The sequence below is a fragment of the Bombus impatiens genome, unplaced genomic scaffold (genome assembly GCF_000188095.3).
Source record: "Bombus impatiens unplaced genomic scaffold, BIMP_2.2 scf_0216, whole genome shotgun sequence".
In the NCBI taxonomy this organism is placed as follows: Eukaryota; Metazoa; Arthropoda; class Insecta; order Hymenoptera; family Apidae; genus Bombus; species Bombus impatiens.
The window spans coordinates 285,498-303,998 of NT_176635.1; the positions used below are offsets into that span (position 1 = coordinate 285,498).

The following is an 18,501-nucleotide window of genomic DNA, read 5'->3' on the forward strand; positions in this document are numbered from 1 at the left end:
CTTCTGGAGTGGCGATCCCATCCTGCCGCCCCATCCTCTGTGATTAGCGAACCCTTTGAATCCTGTCGGACACAATTTCATACCCTGCTTCACGCGTAATGTCGAAACGAGCCACGAAATACGCGTCATTGTGGGCCCACGTGGCCATCGCGAACTGTAACACCCTTGCATGATGAAAGAATAGGGGAATCAGTTTACGCGATGTTTGATTATCGTCGTCGATAGGCGGTGAGTTATGGTAGGCTCGTTTCGGGGTTCATTCGAATGGAGTTGTATTGAAAGTTTTCTCTTTTATTTCGTGGAATTGCTAGGGCGAGGTTTAGAGATTCTAATGCTAGATAGTCGTTCTAATATGTGGAGCTTTTGAAAGGTTTCTATCTTGATCGAAGATCAGTTTAGAAAGCTATGGATGGAAATATTGAATGTGATTGATATTCATCGCGAAACGATCTCGTTTGCTGACAAAGGAAACAAAGTGATTTTATTGCGTGATAATAGTATATAATAGTTCTATATTGTATCCGCAATTCGATGGATGTTGATGGAACTGAAATAGTTCTATAACACCTGGCATTTTTTCCTACATTTCATCTTTGATTCCTTTGACTTGTTTCGTGTAATATAATCTTTCTGGCAAATGATTTCAGAAGAAGATGAATTATTCTGGTTTTCGTTGTTGCAAGAGTAAATTCTTCGTTCATCCAAACGACGACAAAAATGGCAAAATGAGATATACAATGAAATATAGTTCGGCCAAAAAGCAGCAGGGAATTTATCATAAAGCTGGTTCATACTTGAGAACTTCTTTTATCAAATACATTGTGTTTAACTCAAACATATAATACGTTTCCCAAATGAATAAAGATATGAAGGAATTATTCTTATAAAATATTATTAATACATAAGAGGACATTTTATACAATCTACATAGTTTTTCTACATAGTTTTCTAAGTTCAGCAATTGCAGAAAATTGAATGCTATTTTCATTCTTTTACCATATTTACCCATTTTAAATTAACTCGCGTTAAGACACCATATGAGGATTAAACAATTATGTAATAATTTATGGAAGAGAAACGAATAAAAAATTCTAATTGCCAAGAACAAAAACTATAAGATTCTCAAAAGATCACCACTCGGTACAACCCTAATTTCAGAAAAGAACCGAGTATGATCCTCCCCAGCAGGCTTCCGTTCGAATAATTAAACCAACCAAAACCTACTATCTCTGTTCCTGCCATTTCAAACCAAACGCTACAAGAGCCATCCGCGTTCGGTCTCTTGAATGGAGCAATGCGAGTGGCGTCGATTAAACGCGTGCAGTAGCAGGAAGAGAAGAACCTGGGCGAAAACAAAGATAAAAGGGGAAAGAAGAGCATAGGGCGGAAGGGGGAAAAATGTTTCGCGTTCGCCGGGGCGTTTTCTTGCACGGGGTTGTTTCATTTTTATTGGCCCCAAGAGAATTTACCTCGTAGATTACCTTGAAATACTCCGGGGAATTTTCAATTTATACACGGACATGGTCGGGCAAAAGAGAGAGAGAAAGAGAAAGAGACGCAAGAGGAGGTATGGCGCGGCGCGAACGCAAGCGGATATTTAACCTGGGACTTTAACGCCGGGAAATATACGTGACGATAACAATAATTCCGGAAGAAAATTCTTGTTGTGCACGGCCCGGTTGCCTGCCGGCCGGATTTTAATCGAACGCTCAGGCGCCGGAGGATTATATAGTTATTTACGACGCAAGAAGCCTACAGTTCTACGGCCTCCAGTGGCTCCAGTGCAGGTAGCACGCGAATCAATGACCGCCGATACGCAATATTCCCGCGAAAACCTTCAATCTACATGACACGTTTACCGAAGAGACAATGGAAGTGGGTGAAATTGAGGGATGAATGATACAAAATAATACAATGTTTGTCTTTTAGGAGAAGAAGGAATATCTCGAATGTTTTTAATTCAGCTTCTTACAAATCAAACAGATCGACTTTACTTTTGTACATTTTTCGAGGTCGTTACCCAGTTCTACGATTAATATTCAATTGTTGAGAAACGAATGAATTAACGTTATAATTGTATTTATCGTAAAGATGGTGAATAAACGATGTGTAGTACGTATAGTATGTGTAGTATTTACGTGTAGTAAATTTCAGAGTAGATATTTGTAAAGTCACCGCTTTTGTTACCTCTTATTTATGGAGTTGATTAATGTGGCTTCTTGACAGTTTAATTTTTGTTCCGTATACATGCTATTGGATATAAATTCAGAAAAGTGAATGGTAACAACTATGAATTTATGGAGCAAATATCAAACATAACTTGGCGTACAAGACAACACGACGATAATATACTGTAGATTAATAAAATGAATTTCTTTTACAAATCGTATCTACTCGTCTTGCTGTGATAAAAATTTAACAAGTTGCAAAGCCAGAATCTGTAATCCCTCTGATGCATTTGTAACTATTTCTACCGTCATAACGAAATCAAACTCTTTGTTCTATTTTCACAGTACTTCAACTTCCACAGTCTCGATACTCGAAACTGCACATCAAAAAATAATAGCAATCGATGAGCCGTATAACCATTCCCATTTCCACGAACCGTGGATGAATCTCGAAAGAACGTCAAACAATCGAAAAAAATAAAACGATGTGGCGATTTCTTCGAAAAACTAGGGGATGCAGAGGCAGGCGAATTACACGGGAACGGGCAATGGAGAAAAATATTTGCCTGCAGCGGAGGATTATATGTACTCTTTCACCTCTGCTCCGGCATCAATGAACACTGACACCGAGCGCGATGGTCCACTCATTTCGAGGCTTTTAGCTGTGCATCGACGCTAACGATTAAAGCTTCTGCCCACTCTGCTCCACCAGAGAACATCTACATATATCTGTACACATGTGTGCGTTTATATAGACTCGCGCGTGTCAGGAAGACCAGCTTTTTCTTTCGTTTCGCAGTGTCCTTATGCCCAGTTCACACGAAACGATACCGTCGTTTCTCAAAGCAGCGTCGATAATGAGGGTAAAGGGAGAGAAAAAAAAAAAAAAGAACGTGTCATCCCAACCCCGGAAACTCTGCAGGCGATACGCCTTCCACACGTTCCTCTGTACACCTTTCCAACCCTCGTACACGTTCACAGCCACACGTAAACTCGTTCAACCCCTTTCTCTGGATGTGTTTTTCGTACGCTTGGCTCTTTAAGCGAGTCTACCCCTTTCTGTTCTTTCTCCACCCTGTGGACCTTGTGTGCCGGTCACCCGTGTGCCTGGACGTCCCACCCCTTTCACATTGCTCCTTTTCACCCTTTCACCAACGTCCAGGGAGGTACGTGGAAAAAGAAGGTTCGTAAACCTATTTGCTCTTGATTTTTGTTATTGTGGGAGGATTTCGTGATTTGTTCGGGGCCCGTGGATTTTCTGGAATCTGGGCTGTCTAAGATATAGGAGAACATCTTTTTCTTTTTACAATTTAAGCTTCTGTTTATTACTGATTTACATAAACTAATATTAGAGGAACACATATTAATCGAGAAAACACATATATATCGCAGTGACTATCGTCATATATACATCGTCAAGGGTTGAAAATATCGGCATGCTACATTTTTTAACATCACTCATGCCGTCGACAGGTGTGATTCATAATCTTCTTAAAACCAGAGAGGCATTATATTATAATTGACGGTGAGGAGTACCTACTAAGCTTTCCGTCGTCATGGCGTCCTCCATCCATTTACAAGCCACCGATCTCGACGAAAATCACAAAAGCATCGCTACTTGACTACAAAATACTCGCTGAAGTCTACTTGTCGACCACAAATCAAAGTTACTTTTACATGACATAATAAACGATCTGACGTTTCCTTTATTTTAGATTTTTTAACATATAAATTACTTTAATCGGTACAAACATTTCTGTCAGAGCAAAATTACTGGACTAGTAAATTTCGAATGACGCACATTGTGATTCGAATGTCGTCATCGATATTTAAATGGTTCTGCATATTTTACACCTATACACACGTTTGTTCATTCTCCATGAAAACGATGACTCGAAATATACAATAAAAGTTGACAGAAGCTATTTGCAAAAATTCTACAAAAATAATCGAGAAGTTTACCGAACATAGATGAAAAAGAAATTTAATTGAACATTGATCATGCTGCTATAATACTACAATAAATACAAGAATTCTTTGCGTCGTAAGATTTCAAACTCGATAACGATAATATTTGAAGCTTTCAATAATTTCTCTATAATCGTATCACATTAACCTAACTCTTCGTAAATTTCCGAATACTTATGTATTCGGGGGTACATCACTCTTGATGTCGTAATATACGAAACTGACCATGAGAAAATATATTTTCCATTCACCTACCATTCAACCCCTTTCATCGACCGCTCTGCATCGAATTACGCGGGTTGTTCCGTCAATTTCAATCCCATTAATGCTACCCTAACGCTGGGTTCCTCTTCAATTTTCAGTTTACGCGCGCGTGATCCCTTTAAGTAGCTGACCAATCGGCCCATCGTGCGTTCACGGTTCGCGCGAGCGGACGATCAACAGTCGGAACGGAACGGCGGCAGTACGCGACACGCTTTTGTGGGAAAGGGGGATGGGAAAGGGCCAGAATTTAATTACAGCCCCGAGCAAAAGCTGGCAGGTATCAGAATTTAGTCGGATAGATCGTTCCTCGTTATTGCTACAGGGAGACACTGGGCTGGTTACGCGACGTCGTTTGTAATTACTCCATCGCGGTAATTAAATTACAGATACCGACTACGGAACAGTTTCTGCATTACGTCGCGACCGGCCCTATTCACAGCCTCTGTATCTAGAGGGGATGGGAGAACCTAGACACGTTTTACACGCATCGATGATGCTGCTAACGAATTCAGATACCGTCAAGCAATGTCGAACCCTTTATATTCCAGGCCCTTTGTGTTCTCTTTCTATCTGCTCTCGCAGTTAAACGTCATCGTGCAACAACCGTTTACTTGGCTTCTGTGTTCGCATGAAGGCCGGTGCTTCTTTGGAAACAGTTATGCTTTGGTAATCGACCGGTCTTTAGATAGTATTGATCCATCTATTGAGATCGCTGCTTTTATTTCGAATATCTTCGATATTTCAGAAATTTCTCGACGAAGGAATCAAAGTACAAAAGAGTAAATCAATTACATACTTGTAAAGGATGATAATACAAAATGATACATACAAAAGAATCCCATCGTTGTTGATTTTCATCGTAAACGTTGTAGTTTAAATAAATATGATAATTGTTCAAATTAGTTAAATGTCGTTGTTCCACTATATTCAGATATATACGTAACACAAGAGTTAAAAAGATTCCGAGGATATCTTAAGTGGAAGAATTACAATACGGAAACACTGGGGAAGAATTGTTTCTATAAAAGAGTAGTAGAAAAGTTTTCCTGTAATCTTCCAACTACTTATCCCTAAAAGATTTAACAAACATTCTTTCAATGCCAGATTAAAAGGCCGATTAAGAGCCCGATTAAGAGCTTAAAAAAACCCTCTCAACTGCACGAAATACCTCCTCTACCTTCCAAACTCCGAGAAAAATAGCAATTAAAGGGGGGAAAAAAACATCGGTGCGCCTTTCACCCCGTGGCGTCGATTTACGATCGGATCCGCCCAGAAAATGCAAAAACGAGCAATGGATCCCCGGCAGCGAGAGAGTCAGCGTGTAGAGTTCCTGGGTGGAACAATAAGAAGGAGATTGGGGCAGGTAAACAGAGTGGAAAAGCGAGCTACCGAGGTAGTAGCCAGGGCACACACCGGGCGCTTGTGTAAGCGTTATGCGATTTCAGACAAATGGCGCGACCGTGAGCGGAATCGTGACGAGGAGAAGCGTCGTCCACTTGCGAGAGCCATCCCCGGAGTTTACCTTCTACTCCGCTAACTTACCATCGAGATTCGCACGAACGAAGGATGGCAGCTGTCCTCGGGAACGTTTCCGCCTCCTTCCCGCTATCGTATCCTGTGACTCGCAAGTCGCGTTGGAACGACGGGTAGAGAAGGGGAGGAGAAGGAAATACGACGTGGACGGGTACGAAAATCCGAAGGAAATCGCCATTTTCTACGTGAGGCTTCTACTTCGTGCGGGATGACTAGAAGGGGAGTAAGAGGACGCGAACGCGTGTATCACTTTGTGGACTGCTCTTTTCTGGTGTAAAAGGTGACCGGCGAAACGAACGGCCCGGGAAAATATTGCTCGCACGAGGAAATATCGTGGCGCAACGAGGGTCGCTAGTAAATCCCACCCCTTCCGGCTCTGCGAATGTGCGGTTCGGGCTTTTATTTGCTAACTGGCTGGTAAGCAGGTGTATTGCTTCGTCTTTTGTGTTGTTTGATGGAGTACCGATGGGAGACGAGGAAAGTTCGGGCTCTTTTTTTTACGATCGTGGAGAGTGTGGTATGTGGATTGAACGAAGCTTTCTCGGCTCTTTCGAGAGTTACGTTGTGCGTAATAGATTTCGAGGTGTGGGATATTGGGTTGTAAAATAGGTTTTCTCTATTATACGATAATTGCATGAATGGCGAGATTGCTGTTATTTAACGTAATCCCGAAGGGAGATAAACGAAGTTTATTTCCTTGTTTGACAATCTCCTTGGAGATCCAGAGATAGGAGTTATATATAATAAATTAAAAAATGTGGTATAATATATCGGAGTGTAAAATTTTTCTATTATGACAAAATAATACGAATTTTATAAACGACGAGGTTTTAAACGCCTGAAATTTCATTCGTCGTAATAACGAATATCGTGTTATCAGAAATATTACGCGTGCATATTTGATAAACATTTTTTGTTTGTTTATTAATGTTTGTGTTTAATCAAACGTAATTGCGTAAATAGAAATGGTATAAAAATTTGTATCCCTACCTGGTGTACCAGCGGTGCAATCCAATTTTATTATTGCTGTTTACAATATCGAGTTAATTAACGAGATCGATCCGATCAAATGAGAAAATTGAGGGAAACTGTGATATATCGTTGAAAAGCAGAAGGATACTTCGTAGCTAGATATGTATTTAAAAAGTTTCAACATCGAGAATAATGTTCGAACAAGAAAAGGAAGAAAAGGAAAAAATATGAAGAACTCTTCACGTCGATTATACCAGACACTAGGTTTCCTTCTAAATCGCCCGGATACCAGTAATTCCGCATGAAATATGCTTCTCACTTTGTTCACCAATTACCTCGATGACTAGTTACGTGTTAAAAGCGTTACGAAAACGTCGGAATCGCGTGCAAACTCTTCCGAGGTGTCTTACCGACACGAAGTCAGACGATAAAATCCGTTTCTCCATGAATTTTCACGCAATCGTGCGATGTTGCACAGCATAAATACAGCAAAAACGAAGAATAGAAATTTATATACTTCGCCTGTTCCTTCAAAGTCGAAAGTTCGATCAAAGAAAAATTAATCGATTCGTACGAATTGTCCAGTTTTAATTCACACGCATTTTCTTTCAGTTAAAACTACCTAACTGTCCACGGTTTTGCCCACATAGTATTTGCAAGCATATGTTTGTTTATTTTTAACGAGGAGTTCATATGCATAATTTAACATCTCTAACTTTAGTAGATACAAATATACGGTTATCCTGTAAAAGAAATGTTACCGTGTTTCCAAAAATCATTCCGTATCCCATGTCTACGTCATAAAGAAATATATTGTCAAAATTTTTAAGTATAATATATTTGAGTTAGGCGTTGATGAGTAGGTCAGTCATTTTTACATTATAATATATACATATATATGTGATACAATATATCGAAATCTTATTTAAGTAAATATATTTATCATAAGGAGGTGGCATAAATAATTTTAAATTTTAGGATATAATATAATAAATAAAATAGGGCGACACGTTATAACATATTATATAATATAAATTTTGCTAACTAAATAAAATTTCCTCTTGAGATGTTGAATATCAATTTACGTGCATATGTAAAATTGATAACATTGTAAAAAAAGAATTTGATCGAGACTTCTGACGTGCTGAAATATAAATCCTATCAATCACAGGTTCTCTATGAAACCCACAGGTGTCTTCCTACTTGCGAAGAGTGGTATACATCGAAGTCGTTGCTCTATACGTGGATGAACACAGAGAAAATGAAAAAGAGACGAGGAAAATTGAAGGCAGCAAGGGACGGAAGAGAAAGGAAACGGGGGAACGATCCATGATCGGTGTCTCATTCCGAGCTGTGTCGGGCAAAGTAATTAATTAGCGTAATGATTCGTTCGCGTAAGCTCTCGTTTCGCTCGCCTGTAACGAGTAGAGTTCCGCAAAGTTTCGCAGACTCCTGTGCTGTCGCTGATGTTACCTCTGCCAAAGCCGTCTCTCTCCTCCTTCTTCTCTTGCGCGCCATCGTCGTCGCGCTCCCTCTTTTTCCCCTCTGAAACCCACCCTTCGCCCCTTTCCGTTCTCGTCCTTCCGAATATTCGTATCGAGTGATTTTAATGAGCGACACAAGTTGGGCAAACACGAGAAAGCAACGAGAGAAAAAGAAAGGAGACGTGGAATGGAACACGGGAAGAATACGGTTTCGCGATAATAGGGATATCGTCTCCGCCAATTACGCCACGTCTCGAGAACAATCAATTATCGACCTGAATAATTAAAATCGACACGACGATGGTACTGAGGAGATCGTGTTAAACAGCGAAAGCGTTCATGATCGTTTCCCATGCATTTCTTTTTCGCGTTTCTCCTTTTTACGTTTCCTCTTCCTCGACATCGAGAAGTGATGTAATATAATGGAGTAGCTTCTTGCAAACGATTCAGTATTACGTATTTTTAGAATATTAGATTCGGAAACTTTCATTCTGCCTAGTGAATTATTTCTCTTTTTAAACGTGTAATTATTATGATATACTAACGTATTTGTAAATACTTGTACAGATAAATAGAATTTAGATTACGAACCTGACAAGACGAATCATTCAAATAGAGAAAGTTAATGTCAAAGTTAATGTTTGTAACATCATCATTCCTTCCTACTTCTATACTTATAGAGTTGATCATTATGCGATGTTAGTGGTGGGTCACTGATTTTTCGCAATTGTTAGCGCAAGTACTAGCCGGCAAGAAAGTTAGGCGCGAAGAAACTTTCTAATAAAAAGTTATAAAAATCATACAGATTTAATATAAAATACAGATTAAATGAATTTTCTCAATGTTCCAATCTCTTTTCCCCTTCGTTGCACAAAATCCAAACTGTTCTCCGAACATCAATAGGAGACACTAGACTAATGTGTAGACGAATTTATCGTCCGTCTGGGGTCACGAGACAAACTAAATTGCCGATCATAATACGTCGAGAGCAGGGCCCTCTATAATTCATCGTCTCAACGGTTCGCGTCGTATTAATAACCTTGTCGTCTGTATAAACTCCGCTAACTAACTTATAAGTCATTCGACTCGTTTGAGCGACAAATTCGTAACATAAATTACGACCGACCCCTGACCATCTGTCAAGTCAACGTTCCCCGAGCTCAGGCAAACGCGATTCAAAAGATATATATTTATCCTTCTACTAGCAACTCTCTCAGTCGCGACCTTCACGCCCGTTACTATGATTTAGAGCAACAATCTTCAGCCTTTTCCATCTTATAGCACATATAAACTAATTGCTAATATTCTACAGCACGCTAAAGAATATATCGTATTTGTCTGAAGATAAGACATTCCAAATAGTCAGGTACTGCACGTTTTAAAGCTGTCGAGACGTCGTAAGGTAAATTTTTTAAAACAATTGCTGAGTTGTTATAATATTTATCATATTACTGACAATGGCGTCTACCGAGACATATTCAATTCCATGATAAGCGAGACGATGTATTCTATCTAAAAAATTACGATGTTATTATATATTAGGTTGTCCAGAAAGTTTTTTTTGTTTTAGAAGCAAACAATAGATGCGAAACATTTTTGTATTATATTTTATTACACGTATTAATGTACTGCACATAATGTAAAATGGATCATACGATGTAAATTGTAGGATAAAAAATATAATGAACCAAAAGAATATAAAACAAAAAATGTAGTGCGTCTATTGCTTCCTTGTGAAACGAAAAAAACTTTTCGGACAACCTAATACTACATGAATATATTGCATGAATATATTACGATATATATTACGTAGTATTACATACCATGCTGTGACTATCAAAATAATTCGTCTTCGAAGGGTGTAAAAATTCTTGTACCGTAACACATCGGTTGAAAATGGACTTGGAGAGCAAAGGCATTCGCTCTATTTCGACACCGATCACGGAGATACGACGTAACGAATTTCTGCGACGTATCGTTATCTCGAAAATAGAGATAAAGCGATAGCGAGATAACGAGGGAACCGGACTTGAATAGTTCTGCTTCAGTCCCCGTGGGGAGTTTAATAGTATCGGTAATGGTCGATTAACCGACGTTGACTGTTGTAATAACGGCGAAATAGCTGGAATCCAGGCCTCAGGACGCGATATTTTAGAAGCTGTTCGAGATTATACGATTCTTTTCCCTCATTTCGTAGAATGAGACGTGGTTCAGGCGAAAGGGCCACTAATTGTGAGTCTTGGATTTAACACGTCCCGGTTTACTGTGGGAAAGGTAACCAAGATGGCGTGAATGAGGGAATATAGTCGGTGAAGAACGTGCATTCCATTCTTGTTGATGTTTGTGCATATATTAATCCTTCTCCTTTTCCCACGCGTGTTTGTCATTTACATTAGCAGGGTCTTTTACATTTTTTAGCGCTACGTGTTTCGTGTACTGCTTCCCGTTTACTAGAATTTCATTCATTTAATTCTTAAACGAATCGCTCTCGATTTATGTTAAGTTATGATAGAAAGAATTTCATTTATATTAAATATGTATATTATATGTAATTATATTATATGTAGGTACCTTCAATTATTCAAATTATTCAAATAGGCATTGTATTTATATATAGAATTATAAGTTACAATATTTAATTGTGTAAGCGATACTGGAAGAAAAAATGAACAAAATAATTGAATCAACCACTATTGTATTAAAATAAAGATCTTTCTAGATACAAAAAATATGCAGCTCCCAAACGAGCCTATTTTCTCAGCAATGCGGATGCATTAAACCAACATAGCAGAAACAGTTTTAAATAACCAAACAACAGAACGCAAAATCCAAATTCGCAACAGTGGCCAACGGGTCAAGCTAAATATGGCGAAGAAAGAAAGAAAAAAAAAGAGGGAAACGAAATCAAGCTGAAATTAGGGAAAGAGCGTACGAACAATGCTTTCACATTGATTTCATCTCCGCTCGATTCGCGAACCATCTTTCACGGACAAGTAATCGTATAATATTGGGAATAAGAAAAAGGAAATCACGTGAAATCGGGAAACGAATAGAAGAAACAGAGACGTTCGATGTTCATCCATCCGCAAACGATGAAATGTTAATATTTAGTCCATCAATTACGGGACATTCGTTCGTCGAGATTTTCCGCGGCAGAACATCCCCTGTATAAAGTCTCGCCGAAGTATTTTCCTTTTTTTCCCCCTTTTTTCTCCTCTTCTTTTTCCTCCTTTTTTTCTCTCACATCTCATGTCCTTGTTGCCGGGAAAAAAATCACTTTTAATGGAGTCAGGAGCGAGATGGATCCGTCTCCGAGCATAAAGAGAGATCGTTTCTTCGCATTAATATCACTCCACGCGGGACTTCCCACTCTTACTCGCCACTTCCACTATTTTTCGCATTACGGGGCTTTCCATTTGCGAAGATGGACAGCGAGGAAACCGGGGAACGCAAACGCCGTCCATTAAGTTCGAATACGGAAATATTGGAATCCCTCGTTTGTATCGTTTAAACGTTTCACTTCTTCCGCCATTTGAGTCGGAGCGGCTGCTTTAATTCGCGATCGATTCGAGTTCTGCTCCACGCCTTGCTGAACGTCGTCGAAAGTCTCTGTTTCGTCGATTTTGTCCTTTTCTCTTTCCATGAATTACGATGTTGATCGCTGTATAGTCGACCGTGAGACGATAGCTCAGTAAATTGGTGTTTCAGAGAGACGTAAAATTGATCGCAGTAGAAGATCGTTCATTTTTTAAATCACCTGAAAGCGCCGAAACTCTTCGCTTGTCCCACTAAGAAGAGGAGAAAGGAGGAAAAGACCGTGAATTTTTTCTAAAAATTTCACCATCTCGTTCCCATTATACTTCTGCATTCGCAATGATCAATCCGTTGAATAGTTGAAACGAGCACATGCTCGTCATCAAAAAGAATTCTCTATTGGCAACGATGACGGTGGAACAGTAGTAACGATCTCTGCGCCGATTCGACTTTGAAAAAACATCGACTAAAACCACTGGGACACGAGAGTTCACAAAGAGGCGTGCTTCTTGGAAAGCGGGACCGTTTGTACATACAAACGGCAGTGGCCGAAGTGCAGCGCTCTCGTTTCAAGATTTTCAGCTGCAGTAAACTTTTTCCAAGCGGTCGGTTCAAACCCGATACGAGCGCAACGCGCACAAATATTGCTGGACCTTTCCACTCTTTTCGTATTTCCCTCGAAATCTCTCTCTTCGAGCGTTCAAAGGACCGGGGGAGGGTACACGCGCGGCAGATGAAACGTCGCCCACACACGGCCGTTTATTCCGATTTATTCGACGCAGAGAAATAGAGAGGTAGTACAGAGAAGGGTGTAACAGGGAACTACCCTCTGTGATCGAAAGAAAACCACGAGAAACGACAGAGATGCAAAGGAACGCGTACACTGGCGTTCAGAAATATTAAGACGTTTGGACGTTCATTATTTACGGTCGTTATTTCGTTTAATATAGCGACGGTTTACAAGCTACGAATTACAAGATACTGGTATTAACAAATGTCGTTGTGTAAATTTAAGAAGTTAATAATAACACGTGGCAATGAAACAAATTCAATTTTCCATGTGACAAGTTTTCTGATAAATTTCGAAGTTTGTCACTTTTGTACTATTCAATGGAAAATGATAAAACTCTAAAAAAAGAAGTCTGTAATCTGTAACGTGAAACTGTTCACCAAAGTTATGGAGAAATGATAGAGTAATTATTACGTGTAAATTCCAATTGGAATCTGAATCTGAGAAGATCACGTAAAATCTGATTTTCATTACTCATTTATAGAATCATTCATAGCAATCACAGGAACCGAATAACAATAATAGCATATATAATCGACCAAGTTACTGTACTATTGAATATACGAACCCTATTTAGTTTGAGATTTTCAATGAGATAATAATCCTAAATCGTTTTGATAATTTCCTTATGATTATTCAACATTTACTTAAACTCTCGCAACTGTCCCAATGCTTGCGAACGGAGAATGTACGATCACTCATGGGCACAAAAAGAGGCAGGCAGACACACACATAGCTAGAAAGAGAAATTAAGGAAGGACACGTTTAGGAAGGAATTAATGAACAGCGCAGCAAGGCGAGAGCTCATTTCGTCCTCAGCCAAGAGAAAGAGAGAATGAAAGAGAGAGAGAGAGAGAGAGAGAGAGAGAGAGAGATTCGATCGATCGTCGTACAGCAGACTATACACGCGATTTAATTAGTCGAAAGCAAATGCTACCGGATAGAGAAGCGACGAACACCGGTGACTGACGATAGAAGAGCCAGGACAAGAGAGAGAGAGAGAGAGAGAGGAATGCAGAATACAGGCAAGTGGATGAGAGACGAGACGATAGTACAGCGAGAGAGGATCGTCTCTAGGACTGCCGGAACATAATAAAGCACCGTCTCATTGTCTCGTTCGTCTATCGTTCTCTCTGTTCTCCATTCTTCTCCCTGTGTGCCTCCGTTTCGTTCGTCCTACCGGCTTCTTTCTCTGTATCTGGGACAATACCGTGTGCCGATTCATCGGAAACTTTCCGCCAACCTACCCCTCTCTACTATTTCTCTTGCTCGTACAAAGGGGCGGAAACTTGGCTGAAGCGAATTCGCGTTTTCGAATCCACTCTCCGCGATAGTAGAGCGGATCGTGGTTATGTCTTTCCCACTTGCTCCTTACCAACGACTATCTCATTGTCTGTTTTCCTCTTTACCGTCGATTCTGGCCGACAGTGGCGAACGACGAATTGCATGCGTGCACACGCCACTTTCGCCGCTTCTCTGCAGTCGTATTCTGGCTCTCATGAGCTCGGAATTCGAGCATGGAAACGAGAGAAATTGGGAAGGGGATGCAAAGAAGGTACTTCCAGTGAGATACTTGAAGAAGATTCTTAGGTGATCGAGGAGCTGAATGGTGTCTTTGAGGTTTGCGACCGGCAAGGGAGAATTTGAGATTCGTGGTTTGGCAAGTTTTGAGTTATTTTAGATTTACGTACTTCCAGCGAGAAGGTATTTGGAGAAGACTGTTAGGCAATCGAGGAGCTGGATCGTGTCTTTAAGATTTGTGATTGGCAAGAGAGAATTTGGGATTTGTGGTTAAGGAAGTTTTGGCGTATTTCAGATTGTATTTCGTATTATTAAGAAACGAAGAGCATAGGAATATTGCATAACAAGTTGCTCTTTTCCATTTTTATAACCAAGTGATTCAAGTTTATATTACGTTAAAAATTCTTTGAAATTCAACATGTGCTTTATTGCTACGAAATTAGTTATACCATTAATATTTATAGAAAATTTCAAATGAAAATATTTTACAGTATTGAAAGTAAAAAATTACTTCGATGAGGATGACAAAGTAAATGGTTACACGAGATATCAGTCACTTTAAATGAATTGAAATTAATTGCACTAAATCAGGATTAAAATAGTTCATTATTTCGTTATACAAAAATACCGAATATTACATTCTAATGAATTATATTCTTCTCAGAAAATTCAATTAAAGTGTATCTACGTCCGTCATTTAATTCTCAAATCCAGGATTTTCACAACGCATCCGTATTTCTCTTCAAATACAAACTAAAACACCATTCTCCTCTCACATCCGAATGCATCCGACAAAAGCTCCGCTAAACCGAAACAAAAAGGGACAAACACATTTTCCACGAAGAATTAACAACGAAAGAATCCACAATAAAGGACAAGCATTCGAGGCAAACAAAGGGAAACGACGACTAAACTGCAAAGCGATAATCTCACGGATAAAGGGAGAACAAAAGGAAACCAGAGACACGGGTGTTGGCAAAAATGATACAAAGATACCGTCGCCGAATATTTTCACTGAGAACACTAATTATGTGCTGCGAGTACATTATGTTAAAATAGAATTGAAGGTATTAACCTATCATGTATGAGTATATCTTCATAAATCGCAAAATACCTTCAAACGCAAAAAAAGCTGACAAAGTTGAGTATTCTGATCAACAGTTGGTTAACACTAGAATTACCGATAGTTAACACGAGGCTATTTCTACCAAAACCAGTCAAAATGACCGGTCTTTAAAAATACGTAATAATAGAATACTTTTATATTTATTGATTTATTACTTTCTTACAGAAGAAATTCCGTGTTATATAGTAGATTTTTAGTATTATTAATCTGAAATCCCTAAATGAGGGTTGACACATCTATAAAATTGTTGAACTAGTCATTATGATTGCTGTGGTATTTCTAGTGTTAGCATCTAGCGATCTAGCGGAATTTTCCTGATAACTGATATCATCATATTGAATGATACGCAGTAGGAATTTTAAAAACGTGTGGGAAGTTGTACAAAACGAGGAAATTGGTTAGTTGGGGTTCGATAAACAGATCGCAGGATCCTTTTACACTTTGACAAGTACCGGTCATGTTGACTGGTATTGGTATAAGTAGCCTTAATACAAGATTATTTTGAGTTTGAATACATAAAGAACAAAATAAAATTCATTATATTATTCCTTTAGTTATCGTTGCGAAAGTCATTACATTATTGTGGTAAAAAATATATAACATGAAGTAGGAATTTTAAAATAAAATTGTAAAACCAGTCATTTTCACTGGTGTGGTAGTTCTAGTGTTAAAGATCGCTTTTCAAAAATACATCAATTTTTCAAAAATACATATTATATTAATTAGTATACAGTAGGAATCAAAAGTGAGTATACACCTCGAAGGCGCGAAATTTATTTAACAGCCCGTGCACATATGTTGCATAAAAGTTATAAATTGTATAAGAATACGCATTACTGGTGAACAAATATACGTAAATCGATATTAAACGAAGCTCATATTTGTAAAGCGTATATGCTCGTTTCTGACTCTCACTGTACAGCACGAACATTAATTGCTTTATATCTTGAAAGGATAAACTAAACGACGATTATACGTACGTAAAGAAGTCACTCATAATCTTGACTATCCTAAATCCTGACAATCCATTCCGAATAACTATATGTACTAACCAAATTTTCATTTCATTGTCCATTGACAACAACCATATTTAAAAGGCTGAGCGTCTCTTCAAACTCATGTCAAGCGTTTTCTACGAACACGTACAATGTTGCACGAGCGAATGCTGACTTGCACTGTATAACACCGTTGCTTATTACTTTCTTCCCCCTATACACGTTCGAACGTAGCCAAACACGCAATTCTACACGCGAGCGGGTGTCACTTTGTTGGAGCGTAGGCGCGTGTTCAGCATTCCTAAAGGAATTGCCAAGGACGCGTGATCCCTGCGACGACGGGATTAACAACGTCTTCCACGGCCAGCGGCTGGTTTTTCAGTTGATAGGAAGATAAAGCGAAAGCGGGATTCTTCGCGAGGCGAGCGACTGTCTCCATGCGTTGTCGCGAGGGTAAAACAGGTCCTGGATATTGTACAGAGAAGATAAAGTACGTAATCGAGGAAAAAAGAGATAGGGTCATTAAAGATCGTTGGTAAACATTAGATGATGCTGGTGAGAGTTCAGAAAGGAATTAGAAGCGAGATGTACTAGGTCGTCCGAAAAGTTTCTTTCGTTTTATAAGGAAATAATGGATGCACAATATTTTCCGTTTTATATTATTTTATCGAATTGCGTATGATCCATTTCTTCCTATCAAGATAAAAATTACAACGTTTGACAAATTAGATATCATGTTTGTATAAAGATGCGTTATTGTAAAAGACGTGTTTGTAAAAGAAAGACACTTTTCGGACAACCTAATAGATATAGTGTAAGTGAACTTCTCAGAAGCCAAACTGGGCAGCGATATCCTTCGTTTCGACGTGAATATTACATAAATTTTCTAAAATTATATAAAGTAAAAGATTGCAAGCTCCAAAGTAAATATTACGCAATAATATTTGCAGTATAATCAATTGTTTTACGTTTAGGAATCATTTATATCATATATGAAGATCTTATATCGTGGTGAAAATTATATCATTCTCATCTCCTATCTTTTATAGAAGAGCAATTTTTAAATGTAATTCGATCAAAACCATGTTTGCATTTAATTTTAGAATTAAATATGCGTTTTTGTCATCTTCTTGAACATTTGAAAAATAAAAATAACGTTCGAATTAGTGCAGACTGTTATTGATTCAGGTGAACGATTATAATATAATAGCTAAGCCGATGTCATTCGTTTCTTACAATACACATCGTAGATTTATGAACAGTAGAGAATTTAAAAATGAGAATTAAAAACTCAACAACGAGCAAAACACTTTTAGAGAAATTAAGAAAATTAGACACACTATGTAAAATCTAGAATCGCCCAAACGAGACTTGAACGCGTTAAATTAAACTAATCTACAAAAATCTAGAAGATACGATAAAAAAGCAATATTCAGAGCACATGCCGAGCAAAATAAGACAAATCACAGACCGATACTATTATAGGACTAACACGAAGAATGCAAAGACCGAGCATAGAAGTATCACCGTAGGAAAAAGGTAGAATTCTCAGAGCAGAAGAGAAGAAACAAAAAGAGTAAAGAAGAAGAAAAAAGGAAAATATCGCAGAAAAAAACGACCAGAGAGATGTCGAGGATATAACGTGGAAAAAGGTAGACGCGAAGAAAGAGAAGAGAACTTTGGGAAACGCCAGGTTCAGTTCATTTTCGTCTATTCCAATATCCGTTCGCTAGACCCTCTTCAGAGTCTGCTAGCCGCCACCTGAAAGTAGAATAGAATCGGATCGATGTACACGCGCGACCTGTAACTTGCCTGGCATCGTAATTATGAACGAATATCGTTGGAAATGTTGGCCGACGCGATAAAGTCTGGAGAAACTTGCGGCCAGGTGAGATGCATGCGATTTCGCTAGGCTTTCGTCTGCCACGTTTCGAAGCACCGAGAGAAGTCGAAAGGTGTTCGAAAGCGGATAAAAAAGCTGGCAGGAACACAGCCTGTTGCCGGAGCCACAATTATCCGAAGGCGATATTGCCTTCGAGAAAATATTTAAACGATCGATCGAACGATTGAGAGCGTGCGCGATTGGCTAGATAGATTGAAACACGGCGAAATTGTTCGAGGATGAGGTTCGTGGTTCGGCTTGGAA

General features: G+C 38.9%; 1 protein-coding gene across 2 annotated transcripts in view; it reads right to left on the reverse strand.

The window, feature by feature from the left end:
- Positions 1–18,501, reverse strand: part of LOC100743182 (plexin-A4) — a 433,200-nt gene that overhangs the window by 126,169 nt on the left and 288,530 nt on the right. The gene's annotated exons all lie outside the window — the stretch shown is intronic.